Below are 10000 nucleotides of genomic sequence, written 5' to 3' on the forward strand. Positions count from 1 at the left end.
CCAACGACGATACCGCCATCTATGCGACGCCAAGCCGATTAAGACAGCGATGGCGCCACAGTGCCCGCCTTTCGACGCCACCCACAAAGCCTGCAGCCTCTGTCGACCATAGCACCCAATCTCCAGTGGCTCTGCCGCACGAAGCCGTGGACCGGCAATGACTCCACCCGCACCCGTTCGTGCACCACCCCAACCGCCAAACTCGCACCTCCAGCGGATGAACGGCGGAAGTTTCCCGCACTCGTAAAGTGCAATCCACCCCTATAACTTGCGTTTCATGAAGAGTTATTTCCAATATGCGACATTCCCGCTGTCCCTATACATGAGCCGCGACCTGTACCACTTACGAGCGAGAGACGCGATCGCGTTGCTCACTGTACGGCGTCCGATACCGAGCCATCAGCATGTCGGTCCCCATGCGCGTTGCACTCGCACTCGCAGTCGCAAAAACGTGGGGCAAATATATTACGCGGAAGAGCTATAACAGACCGAGCCCCACTGCATGGGGGGAGTCTTTGTCACTAATGTACACAGATGGAACATTTTGGACTGGAACCAGATTACCCGTACACACGGCGCTGATTAGTAATCAATGCAGAGCCATCAAACTACAGCAAATATACACAACTGTCCGTATACATGCTGAAAGAGTCTGCCCACAATGGGAACCACACGTCAGCCAGACACTCTGATCACGCACCACTCTCTGCTTCTAACGGGCGCACATACAATATGTAAGCACCAGCATGGAACAACATCCAGTGCATCTTCTCCGCCACATTACACAATCCACACTATCACAACCAGACCAGGAGGTCCATGCGGAAAATACAATATCCCAGCCTTTCGACATCCACCATTGCGCAGACCAGGCACCAACACCCACACATGTCCTATACAACGGTGCACCCAACATCACAATAGTACCTCCTGTCACAGCGCACAAACAATGACATGAGTCAAAGACACAGGTCTCACACAAGCATAGAATTGGAGCGCCGCCTCTAATAAGCCAAAGGTGCATCCTGACGTGACAAATCTGATCATGTCACAAGCATTCACTTACTATAATCACTATCAAGGAACCTGCCGCCCCCGCCCCCCCCCCCCTACACCTTTCCTTACAACAACGTGTAACCTAACCTAACCTAACCTATGTTGTACCTTAACCTAACCTATGTTGTACCTTAACCTAACCTATGTTGTACCTTAACCTAACCTATGTTGTACCTTAACCTAACCTATGTTGTACCTTAACCTAACCTATGTTGTACCTTAACCTAACCTATGTTGTACCTTAACCTAACCTATGTTGTACCTTAACCTAACCTATGTTGTACCTTAACCTAACCTATGTTGTACCTTAACCTAACCTATGTTGTACCTTAACCTAACCCATGTTGTACCTTAACCTAACCCATGTTGTACCTTAACCTAACCCATGTTGTACCTTAACCTAACCCATGTTGTACCTTAACCTAACCCATGTTGTACCTTAACCTAACCCATGTTGTACCTTAACCTAACCCATGTTGTACCTTAACCTAACCCATGTTGTACCTTAACCTAACCCATGTTGTACCTTAACCTAACCCATGTTGTGCCTTAACCTAACCCATGTTGTGCCTTAACCTAACCCATGTTGTGCCTTAACCTAACCCATGTTGTGCCTTAACCTAACCCATGTTGTGCCCTAACCTAACCCATGTTGTGCCCTAACCTAACCCATGTTGTGCCCTAACCTAACCCATGTTGTGCCCTAACCTAACCCATGTTGTCCCCTAACCTAACCCATGTTGTCCCCTAACCTAACCCATGTTGTCCCCTAACCTAACCCATGTTGTGCCCTAACGTAACCCATGTTGTGCCTTAACGTAACCCATGTTGTGCCTTAACGTAACCCATGTTGTGCCTTAACGTAACCCACGTTGTCCGCTAACGTAACCCACGTTGTCCGCTAACGTAACCCACGTTGTCGCCTAAACCTGCTCTGTAATTGTTATACGACTCGTTCAATTAGTGTAGTGTTGCCCACCCGCAACCCTCGCAATATAGTTCGCTACTCGCACTGCCCGCTCCCCTGTGTATCGCTTCATGTTAAACACCTTGCAAGTCTTGCTGACTTTCCACATGCTCCTGCTGTACACTGTAATGTGGATGGCAGCAGGACGTACATGCCGCCCCCCCCCCCCCCACCCCTCCCCACGTCCCCACGTCCCCACCTTGCCCCCTGCCTTCGCAAGCTGGTTGGTGACAAGTTTGCATGTTCAATGCCCTTCGCATGCGACGTACGCAGGCTACGTTGTGGTGCGGCCTGTGTCAACTGTCCGCTGATGTCGTACGCGTGAACCACAATCTGTACTGCACATTCGTCCTTATGTACTGAATGATACATCGTGGCACATGTGTGACCGTACAACGACTGCGCCCAAAAACGGCGGACCATACAGTGCAAATATTGTGCACGCAGCTACGTGTCGTCTCCCTATGAGAGCTGGATTGCAGTGTGGTACGCCATAGAGACGTGTGGGAGGAACGGACGCCGTGGATGGCGATCAGCATGAGCTGTGTGTTGATGTATTCGGACCTAGTCGTCTCTCCTCAAACACCGTGATAGCATGGTGCACCGCGTTCCATATCTGCGACATGCTACAGAGGCCGGTTGACAGTCGTTCGAGCAATGGACATCGCATACGTACGGGGGCCACCTTCCACGTATTGTCTAGGCGTGCACATTTTGTTGCGTGTATGTGGGCAGACGTAGTGTGGCGTGACACCTGACACAGGCATGCAATAATCGTTGAAGTTGCTAATGGCGATGGACGCCTACGTTTTCTGGTGAAGTTACGCAAATGAAGAAATGGTAACCCGTTGTGGTGCGGTTGTTCTCGCTAGGGGTGAATCGGTGATGGCGACGATAGGTTGAGGTACTAACCGGTTGTTCCAGCGATACCCACCATGCCGATGAAACTGAACGGCATCTGGGTGTGAAGCGATACGCGGTGGTGGCTGGGTGGGACCGTCCCCGGCCGGTGAGGGGGCGCCTCCCGGCGTGCTGGCCGCGCGGTGCGTGGGCGCACGCGCTACAGCCGGCTGGTGGGGGCGGCCAGTGGCAGGCGCGCCGGCCGACGGACGCGGCAGGCGTCGCAGCTGCGCGCCGGCGCACCCTGCGCGCGGCGCCGTGCGGCCAAAGTAGGTCCTCGCGGGCCCGGTGCGAAGCGCGGTGGACATCTTCAGTGTGCTGGTCCGATTGAGGACTGTGTGCGTTGAGGATGCGCCGCCGCCCGGCGCTCGGCGCCGCGACGCCGTCTGCTGCTCGGTCGCCCCAGCGGTTCTCGCTGGTGGTTTGTATCGCAGCTGTGCGGATGTGTTGGCGCGTGCGCTGTGCTGGGAGAGTTCGCTTCGGCACCCAAGTGGGGCTTTTGTCCTTCTGTGGCGCTGGCGTTGGAGCTGCCGGTCACCGTAGGTGGCGCGTGTTGTCTCCCGCCGGCAATGCCACGACAGCACGCTCCCGGGCCTCTGTCGGCAGCGGCAAGCTCAGTTGGGAGCACGGGTGGTCGCACCGAAAGCGTCTACTCGCCTAACTCCGGGCGATTGCGCCTCTCTCGAACCCGACCAAGTACTTGGGACGGCGCTGCGCGCCGCCGGGACCTGAGAGGGTTTCGAGGTGTATTGTGCAGGGGAGCTCAGCCTCCTCCTGTTTGCAGAATGATTGAGCGGACGCTTGCGTGTTCGCGCGGGCCCCCGGGACACACTCCCGGGCGGCCGGCTGCTCAGCTCTAGTTGGCGCAGCTCCCTGGTTGATCCTGCCAGTAGTCATATGCTTGTCTCAAAGATTAAGCCATGCATGTCTCAGTACAAGCCGCATTAAGGTGAAACCGCGAATGGCTCATTAAATCAGTTATGGTTCCTTAGATCGTACCCACGTTACTTGGATAACTGTGGTAATTCTAGAGCTAATACATGCAAACAGAGTCCCGAGTCTGGCGTGAGGTCAGTCGCTTGACGGCGCGTTTCGGCGCGGGCCCGCCCGTTGCCGGCGCGCCGTAAGGCACGGAGGCTCGCACTGGGGCGTATCGCTTTCCAGTCGGGCGTGCCGCGGCAGTCCTCACTCGGGGAAGTGAAGCGTCTCTTACAGCCTCTCCTTCCCAAGTAGCTCTTTCCGCCTTCCCGTGGTGCCAGACGTCAAGCTCGGCATTCTGCCTTGCGTCAAAAGGGAGAGCTGCGACCCAACCCGATGCGAAAGCGAAGGGTGCGTGGCACAGGGGGAGCTGTGTCAAGGGACCGAACACCAGTCCCTTTCTGTTCGCAGGGCACAGACCAGCAGGTGCTCTGCATGCCGGCGACCTCGTTTGTCGGCGTGGGATCACGGCGCGAGTCGGCAAGGGTGCTTCGCCGCGCCCCTGGGTAACCGGGGCGTGTTCTGCCAAACCCAGGTGGTGGTGACATCGCCTGGGCCAGGTTAGATGGGCCCAGACCGCCGAACGACTGGGGGACCGACCCACCACCTGAGTAGGAGTGGGTCCTCGGCCTTCGGGTGGAAACTCGGGCTAGTAGGCGGCGAAGGGCGAGGGGTGCATCCGCCTCTCCGGAGTGCGGGGTGCACTTGCCGAGGAGCGTCGGGTGAAATCGTCGACGACGAGGCCTTCGATGGGGACCAGTGCGCTGGCAACGGCGCGTTGAACCCTGCAGCTCTGGAGTGCCCTTGACCTAGGGGCGAGGTCGGTGGGCGAGCTGCAATAGTCCCCCCCCATGCCAGAGGAGCCGGTCCGGGGCAAGAGACGGGCTCCCAATCCTTTTTTCGCTTGTCTACAATATGGCCGAGTCAGAGACAAGCGATTCATGTGCGCCTTCGAGGGCTTCTTTGCTTACTGTTCCCTCCCCATCAGGGGGCACGGGGCAGACCGAGGAAAGTATCAGTGACAGGCATGCCAGGATTACACAATACCTGGAAGCCAATGTGAAAAATGGCAAGATCAGCCAGGCTGCGATCTTGACGTTAAAAAATGAACTCGCCTCCTGGGCTATTGCTCATGCGAAGCTTGAGGGGCGGGTTGAAGAACTGCAGAAAGAGAATGAAAGGCTGCGCAAGCAGCCAATAAAGTCATGGGCCAATGTAGTCGCTCAAACGACACCTAAGAGCCAAACTACTAGAGATACAATTGTAAAAGTATCACAAAGACCAGATACTGCTGTCTTTTTGCGACCATTACCCGGTCAAGACACAAAAAAAGTGCAGGAGATATTCACAACAACGATTAATCCTGTAAAGGATAAAATTAAAGTCAACAAAGTAAAAGCCACAAAGAACGTTGTGATAGTTGATGTGGCAACAGTAGATGACCGAAACAAGATACTTAACAACCAAAAACTGTGCAAAGCCGTTAAATGTGAACCCCCGAAAAAGAGAAATCCGCTTGTAATTATGTACGACATACCGGTCACATTTGAAAATAATGAACTTCAAGAAACAATTCGTAATCAAAATTTTGACGATATAAGTGCTGAGGACTTCAAAAATGAATTTAAACTTAAATTCAAAACAGGGCCAAGAGACAAAGACGTTGTACATCACGTAGCAGAAGTTTCTGGCCAGATGTGGAAAAAATTAACCTCAATGGGTAAGATTTACATTGGCTTCCACGCCATAAATGTGCGGGACTTCTTGGTGGTACCTCGCTGCCATAATTGCGGAGATCTTGATCATGTACACAAGTACTGTGAGAGGAAGTCGGCTTGCTCCAGGTGTGGAGAAGAAAATCACATCAGAAAAAACTGCAAAAATCCGGCAATTTGTATCCCATGTATAAAGAGAGGCAAAAAGACTTGCAATGCCTCCGGTCGCAACTGCCCGACGTACAGGATGCTTGAGCAGAGGCTAATATCAAGAACTGATTATGGCTGAGCCAAATACAGCACCCAGGATGCCTAAAAGAAAATCCCCATGCAAGAGGAGAAGGGATGCGGCAAGGGCAGCCCAATTCAAACGATTTCTTGCAGCACTTGCAGAAGGAGGTGATGGTAGAAAGAAAATGAAAGATGCGTGCGTCCAAACGGACTCACAAGAACAAGTGGCAGCCCCCTCTCCCTACTGCTGGGGATCGCAAACGCCAGGAAATCAGGCAACTCGCGACAGGCGTCCTGTAGCGGTGGGCCGACCGGCATTCGTTCAAGGGAGTCCTGTGCTGGAATTGCCGGTGCAGGTCAATACAGTTACTAGTACAAATACACAAATGAATAGCACCAATGTGAATACTGACTCGAGACAACCAAATGCTGTGAGAACGGCGGTTGATCCGGTCAGAATATATCCCAATCTCGAGCATTCCCTACAATTATCCCGTCTGGAGGAGCCGGCTGTCCTAACCACCGCACTGCGACATCTAGTGCGGGTAGGGCATAGATACGGGCGCAAGGTCACCTTCTCGGCCATGGAGGCTGTAGACAGGGTACAACTAAAGACAATGAATCTCCCCACTGACTTCGGCGCCCTGCGTGACCTAGTAAGAAAGGTGTTTGAGAGAAGAAATGAAACCTTTAATTTAGAGGAAATATATAATCAGTCTGTCCTATCCAATGGGAGAATAGCTTACGACTGGAGAAAAACCTTCCCAGAATCATATGTGCACACATATTTCCCATAGTTACAGAAATAAAGATAGGACAGCTAAACGCACACAATAGTAGACTGGTCATGCAGGAACTTCGGAGAGTGGTGGAGGAGAAGAGTCTTGATGTGCTCTGTTTGCAGGAGCCATACTCTCTTGCGGGGAACATAGCCTACGCTGCCATGAGCTGGCAAGTAGTAAGTTTTGGAGACGACCCGAAAGCCACCATCATAATAATCAACAAGGCACTGCGGGCAACAGTGCTCTCACACCTCTCGGACGACCACTGCAATGTTATTGAACTGCAGTCACCAAATGGCGTCATATATTTAATAAATATGTACTTTCAGTACGGTACAGATATTGACCTGTACCTTGACCAACTTACGCAGGTGGCAACGGTGCTGAGGGGCAGAAAGGCAGTTGTGGTGGCGGACGTGAACGCCAAATCCCCCCTATGGCACAGTGGCACTCGAGATGAAAGGGGAAGCAAGCTGGAAGAGACTATTATGTCTCTACAACTCCTCATTGCCAACAGACCTGGAAACCCCCCCACCTACACAGGAGGGGGAGGGAATGGAACCAATATTGACATCACAATGATGACAGCCAATATCGCTGCCAATATACAAAACTGGACTGTTACTGACGGAGACACTACCAGCGATCACAATCTGATCACATTCACAATCACGGATCAGGAGCGCCACTGGGACATAGGGTGGGAGGTACAACTAAATTATAACAAGACCAACTGGGAGCGTCTCGCAGGAGAGTTTGACCCTCCGACATGGCCGGAAGATGACGATGACGTCAACAAACACGCCGAAGATCTGGTGGGCGCTATTACCAGGGCGGTAAAGGCTGCTGTACCAACCAGGAGGAGAGCCGTTGCGGCTTCTCCATCACCATGGTCTGCGGAACTAGGGCAGATGCGTCAGTCTGTCAGGAGGGCGAGGAGGTATTACCAGCGAAGTGTCGTCTGGGAAGAAAAACAAAGATGGCTGCAAACATACAGGGAAGCCAAAGAGCAGTTTCAGAAAGAACTGCGGACAGTCAGGCTGGAAAGCTGGAAAAAATATGTGCACAGCCAATTGGCTATTGATCCCTGGGGCACTCCCTACAAAATAGTAAGGGAAAAAATCAGGTCGCCAATGGTGCTCTCCACAATCAGGGATGGAAATCGGATGACTGGGTCTTGGCAGGAAACTGCTGAGGTCCTTCTCCACCAACTCCTCCCTGATGATGAAGAGGAAGAGGACACAGAAGAACAACGCCTAATTAGGCAGGCTCTGCAAGTAGACTATGAGAATAACATCATGGTGTACCCTTTCTCTGAAGAAGAAGTTGCAGCCCACATTAAATCGCTAAAGAAAGGAAAGGCCCCAGGACCAGACGGCATCATCGCGGAGGTGGTGCAGTACCTCGCTCCTCAACTAGTGACACCTTTAGCAAGAATTTACAATGAGGCCCTGCGCCTCAGAACATTCCCTAAAATCTGGAAGCGGGCCAACGTTGTAATCATCAAAAAGGGGCAAGACAAAGACCCTAAAGAAGCAAAATCTTACAGACCCATCTGTCTGTTGGACCTGTTGGGCAAACTGCTGGAGAAGTTACTGGCTGACAGACTGACAGCACACCGAGTGCTGTGCGGGATGAGTGACAGGCAATTCGGTTTTCGGCAGGGGCGATCTGCGTGTGACGCAATTGCCCTCGCATCCGAGGTCTGTGGGTCGTCTCCGCACAAGTACATAGTTGGCATCATGGTGGATATCAGTGGCGCCTTTGACAACCTGTGGTGGCCTTCGCTCTTCTCCTGCCTGCGGGAGAAGGAGTGTCCAGGGCCGCTATACGGCTGTCTCAGGAGCTATTGTATGGAAAGAGAGGTCTGGCTATCGTCCCCTAGCGAGCGAATTGGCAAGAAGATCACGAAGGGGTGTCCACAGGGCTCTGTCCTGGGGCCACTCTTTTGGGACATAAATATGGAGCCTCTTCTGGAGAGCTTGGAAAACAGTGTGGACGTGCTAGAGGCGATAGCTTACGCTGACGACCTCCTTCTGCTGGTTGGCGGCCGAAGTCGCGAGGACCTCGAACCCAAAATCAATAGGACATTATCAATTCTCACGCAGTGGTGCCAGAACACGAAAATGACCATTGCGCCTAACAAGTCTACATACCTATTACTGAAAGGCCAACTGGCCAGAAATCCAACAGTAAGAATCGAGGGCTCACCAGTGATTCGGCGTCGTGAGGCCCGGTATTTAGGGGTTATAATCGATGAAAGGTGGAATTTCGCCAAACATATAGAAACAGCAACACAAAAATCACTCGAAGCTCTAAACAACTTAATCACAATAGGACACAGTAGATTTCATCTCCCACCAGAACTCATTAAATTATATCACAATACCATTCTTGTCTCTATCATGGGTTACGGCTCCGGAGTGTGGGCACACAGGCTCACGAGGGTTGTGCCCGCTTTGTCTGTGAGGAGGGTGCAACGCAACATGCTTTTGCGCTCCATCGGAGCGTACAGAACATCTCCGGGAGGGGCACTACTAGTACTTATGGGGGTGTGTCCCCTGGATATCAAAATCCGGGAACAGGCAGCCTGGTACTGGGTTAAAAGAGGAGATGTAGATAAGACTGAAAGTATCTTGGGAGTGCGGGTGGGGGACAAGTTTGCCATTAAGAGGAGAGGAGAAGAGTTATGGCAAGAACTCTGGGATGCTGACACAACAGGCCGAAGGACTTACCAGCTGCTCCCAAATATTAAAGAACGTTTCCAACTATCGCATTTCCAGCCAAGTAAGGGACTGTTGCACTTCCTCACAGGACATGGACCGTATCCGGCATATCTATGCCGATTCGGGAAAAGGGCTACCCCCTCGTGTGACTGCGGAGCTGAATGGGGTACTCCAGACCACGTGATCTATGAGTGCCCCATATTCGATGATGTAGCCAGTGACCTAAGAAGCCAGTTGCCTCACAACAATACGTACCAATTAATCAGAGATCCCACCACATTCAACATAGTAAACCGCCTTGCCAGCGAGGTATCAGCAAAGGTCCTGCGGGAATATTTAAGGGAAAACACTTGAACAACCGGACATGACATAACTGAAGGCGACCCATCCCATTCCGCCGGGGCGTGGACTGGCCAATCGCCGTGACGGTAGGAATCCGCCACGCTCCGGAACAGGGGGAGGGAGCGCCAACACCCGGATTTGACAGTTGCGCACCGATCATGACTTAGCAATAGTCAGACCTAAGTAGATAGTAGATAGAAAATCTTAACTGAACTTGCAGCGATCTTCAAAAGGCCAGCCCAGTGCCAGGGGCATGCTCACTGGGATTAGCTCAGTGGGCACGGCCACACAGTAGGTTTATAT

Source organism: Schistocerca piceifrons, unplaced genomic scaffold (genome assembly GCF_021461385.2).
Source record: "Schistocerca piceifrons isolate TAMUIC-IGC-003096 unplaced genomic scaffold, iqSchPice1.1 HiC_scaffold_1020, whole genome shotgun sequence".
Taxonomy (NCBI): domain Eukaryota; kingdom Metazoa; phylum Arthropoda; class Insecta; order Orthoptera; family Acrididae; genus Schistocerca; species Schistocerca piceifrons.